The following is an 11,270-nucleotide window of genomic DNA, read 5'->3' as shown; positions in this document are numbered from 1 at the left end:
GCTCCTTGGTATTTATCCTAAAGAAGTAAAGTCACGTTGCTGTAGTGACAGGCATACCCTTGTTTATAGCAGCACAGTTCACAACAGCCAAACTCTGGAATCAGCTAGGTGTCCATCAACAGATGAGTGAATAAAGAAAATGTGGTATATACACACACAATGGAGTTTTACTCAGCCATAAAGAAAAATAAAATTATGTCACTGGCAGGAAAATGGATAGAAATTGAAAACATTGTGTTAAATGAAATAAGCCAAACTCAGAAGGTCCAGGGTCAGATGTTTTCCCTCATATTCAGGAGCTACAGAGGAAAAAGGAAAAGAAAATTTGTGGGGGGTGGAATCTCATGAAAATCAAAAGGATCTCCTTTTGATTTTCATGAGATTCCAGAGAAAGGGACCAAGGAGAAGGAGGAGAGGAGAAAGGGGGAGAGCTGGGGAGGGGTGTTGACCAAATTATATCATTATTTTGTGTGCATGTACGAATGGGAAACCACAAATGCCATCAGTGTGTACGACTATAATGCACCAATTAAAAAATATTGAAAGAGATGGGGCTAGGAATGTGGCTCGGTGCTAGAGTGCTTGCCTGGCATGCATGAGGCTCTGGGTTCAAGTCTCAGCACGGTTAATGAACAACTTTTTTTTTTTAATGTGGAAAGAGAAAACATTTTTTTGAAAGATTACCTAAAGAGGTATTTCCCAGCATTTATCTCCATCATTCAATGATACATGACTATATGTAAAAAATGCTTATAATTTAATCATAACAAGACAAAAAATCTAATCTAAATTTTAACAAAAGACTTGAAAGATACTTCACCAAAAAAGATATGCAAGTGGACAGTGACCAGGTGAAAAAGCACTTAACATCCCTAGATGTTGGAGAAATGCAAATTACAGCCACCAGGAGATGCCACTCCCCATGCACAGGAAGGACCAGTCTGAGGACATGAGTTAGGGGAACTCCTACGGTGCCGGTGAAAATGCAAAACCATGCAAGGACCTTTGGGGAAAAAACATGTCAGTTTCTTATAGTTGAACATAAAGCAGCCCTTTGAGCCTGACATTATATTAATTCCAGATATTTACCCAAGAGAAATACTGTGGTGTTCATCCACCAGATCCACGTGATGGCTACTCCTCCAAAATAAAAAATGAGCAAAGTACTGATTCATTCAACAGTCTGAGTGAACCATGGAGGTATTAGGCTCTAATTCTATAAAGTTCTAGAACTGGAAAAACTAATCTTAGGTGGAAAAGGTCAAAACTGTGGCCATCTCTAGAAGAGACCAGGAAAAACACCAGGGAACCTCTGGGGGTGATGGAGATCCTGACAAAGGTGGGTTTCACGGGGGTGTTCACTGCCAAAACTAAGTAAATTGCTTAATGGGGATTTGTGAGTTTCAATACATGCAAATTTTACCTAAAAAGAAAGAGGGCCTCCACCAAATATCGGACTCAACAGTAGGTTGTTCTCACAGTAAGGGGTTGGTGAATGCGAGGCTGCCTTCTGTGTTCTGAATCAACGACAGCTAATGGGAGACAGTGTCTCCCGGCTGGGAAGGGGGGTCACAGAGGTGCAAAGGGGGGCAGTTGTGGGAGACCAACCTTGCACGTGACTGAATTACACTCGGTCACAGGCGCTCGGTCACAGAAATGTGGCAGAGCTTTCCCCACCCTTCTTGGGTCTGAGGGTCGGTGTCTCCTGCATGGGTGTGTCTTGCTACAGCCCCGTGGGTGAAGCTACGCTCACCTGTCTCTTTGTAATACAAGCCCTTGCCCTGTTTAGGGTAGAACCTTCCATGGAAATGCTTTGTGTGTGTTCCCTTCTCTTACTGTGCCCTTGGGTGTGGCCTACCCAGGTGTCAGTCAACCTGCTGACAGTGGACATCATGAAGCTAGACTCAGCCCCCTGAAACCTGACCCCTTGCCTCATTTGAATAGCTTCTCCTTAATAAAAGGGGTCAGCGCCTGCTCTCGCTCTCTTTCTTCCTGTTGGACCCTTAAGGTCAGAGGAGCCGTCACAGCGACCCCAAAGAAAAAGGTATTTGTGTCTCTTGTGTGGTTATTTTGCGCAGCTCGGTCAGCCCAGTTTACCTGGAGTGACCTTTGAGCCTTTTAATGGCGAGAGCAGAAACCTGGCAGGCAGTCATATAACTCATGGCTTTTGATTGACAGGTATGCCTGGAGATAAGCATATACAGATCTGTGTGACACATGGATGCTTACGTGTGTGAGGGATGTTACGCCTGTTTTCTTGCATATCTGATGAGAACCATATAGGGGGACACACCGTGGACTGAGCGTGCTTAGTACCAGGACTTTGTTTCCAAATGCCTGGTCACAAACACAGTCAAGGGAGCAGGGCTTCCTGGACACCAAACTGAACCCAGGGCTGGGCCAGGGAAAGCCGGGGATTTCTATGGCTTCAGAAAGGAAGTGTTCAGAGAATCCTAGGAACATGTCAAAAGGAACAGGAGCCAGCTCAGAGGGGCTCGTGTGGCCAAAACTGAGGCAATTTGAGCACTGAAATAAGTAATTATAATCATAGATTACAATCCAATGAATAGATTCAGAACCCTTGACTGCACGTTGACATAAATAAATTAATAGGTAAAAATTAATCAGTGAGAATGGAATGCAAAGTCAAAAGAACTAGTGTGGTAATGAAACTTTTGTTAACCCATTTACTAAAATAAGAATTTTTAAATCTATCGTTACTAACATAAAAACAAATAAGTGGAAGAGAAAGAATGGTTTTTCCTTATAGTGAAATGCAAACTAATACACAAATGATGAAGTTGGAGAAACAGTAGTGAATGTGAAAACTAGTGTGTAAATGTTTACTGAGAAACAGGAGATTTATTATTTAGTGCACTGGGGATTGAACCCAGGAGGGCTTAACCACTGAGCCACAATCCCAGCCCCCCTATTTATTTTTTATTTTGAGACAGGTCTCCCTAAGTTGCTCAGAGCCTCGCTAAGTTGCTGGGGCTGGCTTTGAACTTGCCATCCTCCTGCCTCTGTCTCCCGAGCTGCTAGGATCACAGGCATGTGCTACTGTGCCCAGGGATACAGGAGATTTATATGGTCTGAAAGGATTTCCCCATAAACTACTTATTAATTACAAGGGGAGATAGTACCTTTGTGGAGGTTCAACCCAGCAGAAAGTCCTCAAATCTGATGCCACCAATACTGAGGCAGACCACATCATGGCCTCCTAATAGGATGCCCCAAGAGGAACTCGATGTCATTTCCAGATCTTCCTGTCAACAGTGCATAACTTGAATCTGATCCTGAGGAGAACCAGAAAACCCAAATGGAAGGACATTCTACAAAACAAGACCATGAAAGACCATGAAAGACCAAGGAGCTCAAACTCCTGAAGGCTCTGTGGCCGTGGGATGACTGTCTCCCAGGGAAGGCTCCTGATTTCCATAACGTCACCAGAGCGATGATCGCACAGAATAACTATCTTGCAAGTACACGTGGAGGTATTCAGGGGTACAGAGACAGGAGGTTTCCAACATGATCTCAAATGATTAAAGTCTCATGTATAGGGCTGAGACTGTGGCTCTGAGCTGGAGCGCTTGCCTAGCATGTGTGAGGCCCTGGGTTTGATCCTCAGCACCACATAAAAATAAATAAATAAAATAAAGGTCCATCAACAACTAAAAACAAATTTTTAAATTTATGTATATATATGAAACTATGTGAATATGCACACTCACATGGATTCTGAATCATTTGGGTGCACACACACGTATTCAATCAATCATCTATATTCTTTTTTAACTTTTTTTTTTTTAGTTGTAGATGGACACAATACCTTTATTTTGTTTCTTTATATTTATGTTGTGCTGAGGATCAAGCCCAGGGCCTCCCACGTGCGAGGCAAGTGCTCTGCCATGGAGTCACAGTCACAGCCCCAATCCTCTTTATTCTTAGATTCTGTATTTGAGAACTCACCTTAGGTAAAATTTACATATAACCTTAAAATTGAGTTGATGGGCCCTTCAAGGACATGTGCATGTGCAGAGCGGAGAAGGTCCTGTGTCACTGAGGCTGGTACTGCGGGGCTGGGGCTGGGGCTGCGCTGGGTATGAGGATCTCTCGTGCTATTCTTGCAATGTCTTGAAAGCTTGGAGTTATGTCAAAATAAAATGTTACCCTGGAGCTGCCTCGTGGCGCTCCTGGATTCTCACACTTGGAATAAAATCCAGGGTCTTGAGCAAAAGTGAGAGGAGGGGATATGTCGCAGCCTCTGCCCTCTCTCCCAGGAGGCCCTGGCTCCTGGTCTTCCCGGAGGTCCTAGAACTCTCCCAGCTCTCTCTGGGCCCTGAGCCTGGGAGTGCTCTGGCTTGAATTGTACCCTTTAGGTCTCAGGCCACATGTCATCTGCTGACCTCACCATGGAAGGCAGGGGGCTTCAGCCTTCCCACCACTTAGACCTTCCTGGTGACAGCCTTCAGTACTTGGTCTCTTTGGCTGATGTCCGTTACCTGCCTGAGGCCAGAAGCCACATGGGTCAGGGGCCTGGCCTCCCTCACCACCGCTGTTTCCCTGGGCCCACTGGCCATGCGGCAGGTGTTCTGGGTTGAAACTGAGACCTCGAATCTCCCCGGGAGAGAGACTGGCTGCACTCAGGTCCAGTGACTGCCCCTGGTGGTGGGGGGGGGCAGAGTCTTGCCGGAAGTAGCCCTGGGGAAGCCCAGAGATGATCTTGATGGTGTAGACGATTGCCCCATAAATTCACGATCCCCCAGCCCCCAACACTTGGGGGTGGTGTCTCCATTTTCCTAAGCAGCTCTTTCCTTCTCCTCAGGGGATCATCTCCGCCATGTGCCCCCTCCACAGCCCCTCACCTCGGCTGACCACCTCACCTCCTTCAGAGAAGCCAGGTGCTTTCCGATAGCAATGACGCCAGACGTAGCACATCTGCCCCAGGAGCAATGGCTGTGCTCCCCGAGCCAGAGACCTGGTCTCCTCCACCCTCCCTTCCATCCCTCAGGGGACCTGCTCTTTATTTTTGACCTCTCTTCCTCTCCTTCGGGCCTGTCTTGGTTTGAGTCCCTGCAAAAGTAGACCCTAAAACCAAGGTGGGGGGGTGCAAGTAGCTACCTCAGCAAGTGAGGCCTAGGCAGAGGAGAAGAAAGTTCCAGAAAGAGTGCTTTAATGAAGGGGGTCACCATGTTGAGGGGGTGGCAAACGGGACTCCATCCTGTGGGTAACCCCCTGTGGAACCGGAACTGTGTGGAACTCACCCAGGAAGCTTCCCACCGAGATGAGGCTGTTTCTCCACCAGCTCTGTCCCCGGCAGGTGGACGAGTCCCTTGGGCATCAGCTCCCGAGCACTGAGAGGTTGTGTCCATTCCCCAGAGGGGTCAGGGAAAGTCCCCAGGAAAGAAGAGACAGGCTGCCTGCCACTGGATATAGGGACAGGTCTGTGTACTGGAAACTGCAGGGCTAGTGAGCCCCGCAGACCAGGCAAGGTGACAGCCTCTGTGTGAGTCACCTGCAAGGAGGCCTGGGAGCTTCTTCTTGGTCTCCCAGCGCACCATCTACCCGTCTATGCAGTTTGGACCTGCCTGAGCATTTGGTCCTAGCCCTGCCTCTGCGTCTGCAGCTCTTGCTGAGCCATCTCCTTCATGGCCAGGGCCATTTTTTGGTCATCCACTCTACAATGAGGGAGACCTGGCCCCGAGTTAGATACAGATTCAGTGGTGAGGGGCTTAGCAGCTGACCAGGGTCTGGGAGGAGAAAAGTGTGGAGGATCCAGGGAGAGGAGAGGAGAGGAGAGGAGAGCAGAGAGAGGCGGGTGGATGGACATGGGGTGGGTACCAGGTGCAAAATCTGGAGATGGCATGCCAGCACCCACCAGCGAGCACCCACAGGGGAGGCAGGGAACAGGCGAGAAGAAAAAGACATAGTCGGCTGACATCAGCCACCCTGGTGCTGGCACCTGTGCACGGGACCCTGAGAGCCACCTGCGTCCCCGGTTGCTGGCACCAAGAGTTACATGACGGCCTGTGGAAGGCCCAGCTGGAGAGTGCTGCCGTATGGATGTGGTCTGAGTTTGTCCCCCAAATTTCACATGCTGGAAGCTTGGTCCCCATTATGACAGTGTTGAGGTAGTGACAACTTTGGAAGGGGTAGTGCAAAGTAATTAGGTCATGAGGCACTGCCCTTGGAAGGGATTAATGCTGGTCTTGCCAAGTGAGATAGTTCTCACAAGAGCAGACTCTTATAAAGAAAGGCCACCCTCTGTTTGCTGTCTTCTGCAGGTAGCTGGCTCCCTTTCTCTTCTGCCACCATGTCCTGATGCAACCAGAGTACCCTCACCAGGATCTGGCACCATGACGTTTGGACTTTGCAGCCACCAGAATCATAATCTAAACAGACCTCTTTTCTTTATAAATTACCCATCCTCAGTAATTTATTGTAGATAAATATGCTTTGTGGAGAATACATGAAATATGCTTTGTGGAGATGCCATATTCCAGAACAGTCTTTGTACTTAAAATCAGCAGCCTTTATGTGGCACTGTGTCCTCAGAAGACATATAACCAGTGTGTTATATGTAAAGCAGTAGTGACCCTGCTTACTGAACTCCAGTGGCCCCCTTGGAGATTCTGTCCTTCCCACCTCCACCACTCTGGGCTCTGCAGGGGCAAGGCTATGACTACCAAAGAGGAAAGCTTCTATCAGGTGACACAGCAAGAATGGCACCTGGGCACTTTGGGCTTCTGGTGTTCAGGGACCAGCAGATAAGGAGTCACCAATCTGTAGGGGTAAAATGGTCCCTGGTCATCAGGAGATGGAGCCATTACTACCCAGCAGGGCAGAGAAAAATGAATGTTTTGTGTCTAGAATGTGCACTTGGGCACCTCTGGGTACTCTCTGGTCCATTTTTGCTTGTGGCAAATAGCCAGGGGCAAAGTCTCCACCGGAGAAGGACATGGTGGCCTTTTAAATGCTCTCCGGAGGCCTCTCACCCTAGCTCCCCCGTGGGCAGGGTGGGGGACTTGCATCCCAGGTCCCTCTCCCTCTCCCCATCCTGCTGTCCCCTTCCACCCCCTTCCACAGGTCTTGAGCCCAAGCGCAGCCTCTGGTCAGGCCCCTGCACCTGCCCCCGGACCTGGGCTCATTCCAGGCAGAGACCAGCTGACCGGTGCTGCCACCCTGGTGGAAGAGCACCCTAGGAACAACGCGGGCAGCGGTGCCGGCTCAACAGTGCGGGGACACCTGCGCCCTTTACGGCTGGGGCTGAGGATGCCCAGCGGCCTCCGCAGCGCCGCGGGTTCACTCCACCCGCGTCCCCGCGGCGAGCCCGCCCCTGGGCCCAGGGCTCCGCGGCCCGAGCAGGTGCGGCGGGCTGGGGCGCCGGGCTCGCCTGCTGACCGCCGCGGGGCTGAGTCCGGAGCCGGCTCCACGGCGCCGCCCCGAGGCCGCCCGGGACTGAGCCGCCGCCCGCCGCCCGCCGCCGCCGCGGGCCGTGCGCACCCAGCTCCGGGGCCGCCGTCCTCTCCGCCCGCGGCCTCCGCAGCGCCCCGCGGGTGCTTTCCCAGGGTCAGCTCCTGCGGCCGACCTATCCGTCCTGGCCCGGGCCGCGCGGGGCAGCACCGCATCCCAGGAAGCAGCCCCTCCGCACAGGGCCGCCAGGACCGGGCCGCCGCACAGTGGCCGAGACGCTCGCGGGCGTGGGTGGCGAGGGGCACGGGTGGACGCGGTGCTGCGGCCTCCGCCTGGGTCTGATGGGTTCTCTGGGCAAACCGTGGCCCGGTGCCGTCGACCCCTGCCCTCGGCCGGCCTGGGAAAGGCACGGCCCCTTCCTCCTGGCTGAGGGGTCCTGGAAGCCCAGCAGGCCCACCCGGGCCACCCCCACCGGGGCTGGAGGCCAGGACCCTGGACCCCTCTGGGCCTGGATACCAGAACTCCCCGGAGGAAAACCTGTGCGCGAGAAAGTGCCACAGCTGGGAATTCAGCAAGGGACGAGCCAGGAGCCCAGACCTTATTTCCGAGGTGCCACTCAAGGGAAGAACAGGAGGTGGAGCAGCCGCTGGTGCCACCCGGAGCGTATTCATCCCGCCAGAGAAGGACAAGGGCCACTCGGAACTGGGTGGAAGCTTCTGTCCCGTGTGGGGAGGCACCCTGAGGGCCTCCTGGGAGACCAGCAGTGTCCCCTCGGCCTCTCACACGCTGCTGATGGCTGGATTCTCGTCCAGCTGAAGGAACAAGAATTTGGGGGTTGAGGGGTAATAGGGATTGATTCCTATTCGGAATCAATCATTCGGCCACTGAGCCTCATCCCCATTAGGAATAGAAACCCATTGAATAAAAGAGGAATTCATTGATATTAAAAAAAAAAATAGAGACAGGATCAAACTGAGTTGTTTAGCAGCTCGATTTTGCTGAGGCTAGCTTTGAACTCGTGATCCTCCTGTCTCAGCCTACCGAGCCTCTGGGATGACAGGCTTGCACCTGTCATCCAGCTAAAACAAGAATTTTTTTTTTTTTTTTTTTTTTTTTGAGAGAGGGGGAGAGAGAGAGAGAGAATCTTAATATTTATTTTTTAGTTATCGGCGGACACAACATCTTTGTTTGTATGTGGTGCTGAGGATCGAACCCGGGCCGCACACATGCCAGGCAAGTGCGCTACCGCTTGAGCCACATCCCCAGCCCAAACAAGAATTTTTTTAAAAAAATATCTTTAGTTGTAGACAGACACAATACCTTTATTTTATTTATTTATTTTCATGTGGTGCCGAGGATGGAACCCAGGGCCTTGTGAGTGGTAGGCCAGTGATCCACTACTGAGCTACAGCCCCAGCCCCAAGAACAAGAATCTTCAGCTTCCTCACTTGGAACCTGGAACCTACACCATGAACCTGGTCACCCCCAGAGGCAAGGACTGGGAAACATCAAGGAAAAACTAAGTTGCAAAATTTACTTGGTCAGAGACAAGTCATGGAAAAATGGAGGTTTTTGTTGAACAGTAGCCAAGTTCTGTTCATTTTTTTCCCCCAGATTTCTCCCCTCTTTGTTTGAGTGTGTTGTTCACATGCAGTCATGAATTTACAATTGAAGGGTATTCACAACATTCACGTCTGGGGAGCCAGACCCCAGAGACGGTGCCATCTCACCACAAGTTTCTCATGTCCCTACTCGGGTGAGTCCCCCTGCCCAGAGGCAAATGGCTTCAGCTTTCTAACTTCATTGATCACATTCTTTTCTGCTCTAGGACACCGTAGGGTTGAAATCAAACAATTTTTACTCCTTGGTTTGTGGAAATTTTTACTCTTCTTTTTCTCAACATCATGTTTTTAAATTCATCCAGGTTGTTGTTGGTGACAGTAGCCCGTCCCTTTGTGATCATGAGTAGGAGTCCATTGCATGGACTAGCCACTGTCTATCCATTCTTTCCTTGACTGGCATTTGAGTTGTTTCTATTTTGAGCCTACTATAAATACACCTGCCACAAATATCAAGAAAGATAAAAGGAAAGAGGGAAGAGAGAGAGAGAGAGAGAAAGAAGGAAAGAAAAGAAAGGGAGAAAGAGGAAAAGAAGTGGGGAGAAGGAAGGAAGGCAGAAGGGAGGGAAGGAGAAGAGCAAGAGAAACCCATTGAATAAAAGAGGAATTCAGGGTTTGGGGTTGTGGCGCAGTGATAGAGCGCTCCCCTAGCATGCATGGGGCACTGGGTTTGATCCTCGCACCACATAAAAATAAAATAAAGATATCGTGTTCACCTAAAACTAAAAAAATGAATTTTAAAGAAGAGGAATTCATTGTCCATACTGATATTTAAAAATAAAAAACTTAGCTTTCCATTACTATAACATTATGCCTGAGATGATCAACTTATAAAGAAGAAAGGTTTGTTCTGGCTCACTGTTTTGCAGGTTCTAGACCATGTCGATTGCCCCACTGCTCTTGGGCCTGGGGAAGCAGCCATTGTGGGGTTGGGGAGAGCATGTGGCAAAGCTCATGCTCATGGTAGAGAAAGAGACTGAGGTCCCAGGATCCTGTCACACCTCCCACTGGGTCCCACCTCTTAAAGTCTCTGCCATCTCCAGTAATGCCCAGCTGGGGACCAGGACTTTACCACATGTTTGGGGAACATTCCGGATCCAAACTGTAGGACAGATTAATAAACTAGAAGCATGCTGAGGAATGGAATGGCCACACCTCAAAGTACCTCTCCTCTGAAACCTGCCAAGGGAAATGAAAGTGGCTGTCCAGGGCGGAAACAAGGCAGCAGCCCAGGTGAGCAGTGTCACCCAGGGGCCCTAGTGAGGTCCTCAGCCACCTGAGAGGATGTGGTGAGGACTCAGCATCGCTTCTGATGTTCCTGCCAAGGGAAGCTCCATGGCCTCAAGCTAACCAGACAACTTAAACTGAGGGACACACTACAAAGAACTAGCCTGTGACCTCAGGAGAGCCAAGGTCATGCAAGTCAGCGGAGAATGAGGAAGTGACCAGGGGAAGGAACTGGAGACACCCAGCAACCAAAGGCAAGGTAGGGATCAGGCAAGGGCTGCGTTGTGAAGGGGCACATTGATGGTCAGGATCCTTGGAGAAATCTGCGTGGGCTCCGAGGCAGCAAGCCGTCAACGCTGACTTCTGGGTCTCCATCCCTGGACTCTGGTTTTGTAGGAGGATGTCCTTGAAGGGAATGGACCTGAAAGCATTTGGAGAAGATGGAGCATCCAACAGTGACTTACAGTCTAGGGGGGATTTCTTTGTGCTGTACTTAAAGCTTCAGTATTGTCAAGCCGGGAGGTTTGATTACAAGGAGACAACAGGAAGAGAGGAAGGAAAAATCCTGCATTTTTTTTTTTTTAAATATTTTTTAGGGGGCTGAGGATGTGGCTCAAGCAGTAGCGTGCTCGCCTGGCATGCGTGTGGCCCGGGTTCGATCCTCAGCACCACATACAAATAAAGATGTTGTGTCCGCCGAAAACTAAAAAATAAATATTAAAATTCTCTCTCTCTCTTTCTCTAAAAAAATTTTTTTTAGTTGTTGATGGACTTTTATTTTATTTATTATATGTGGTGCTGAGAATTGAACCCAGTGCCTCACACATGCTAGGTAAGCGCTCTTCCACTGAGCTACAACTCCAGCAAAATCCTGCATTTTATTTGTTTATTTTGTGATGTTGCCTGGGCCTTGTGCATGCTAGGCAAGCGCTCTCTCACTGCTCCTTCTGCATCTAATTTTTAAAAATCTCAATCATACATAAGAACTGTGGGGTTTTTGTTTATGTGTTT

This window comes from Callospermophilus lateralis, chromosome 2, assembly GCF_048772815.1.
Source record: "Callospermophilus lateralis isolate mCalLat2 chromosome 2, mCalLat2.hap1, whole genome shotgun sequence".
Classification (NCBI taxonomy): domain Eukaryota; kingdom Metazoa; phylum Chordata; class Mammalia; order Rodentia; family Sciuridae; genus Callospermophilus; species Callospermophilus lateralis.
This window is presented reverse-complemented; position numbering follows the sequence as displayed.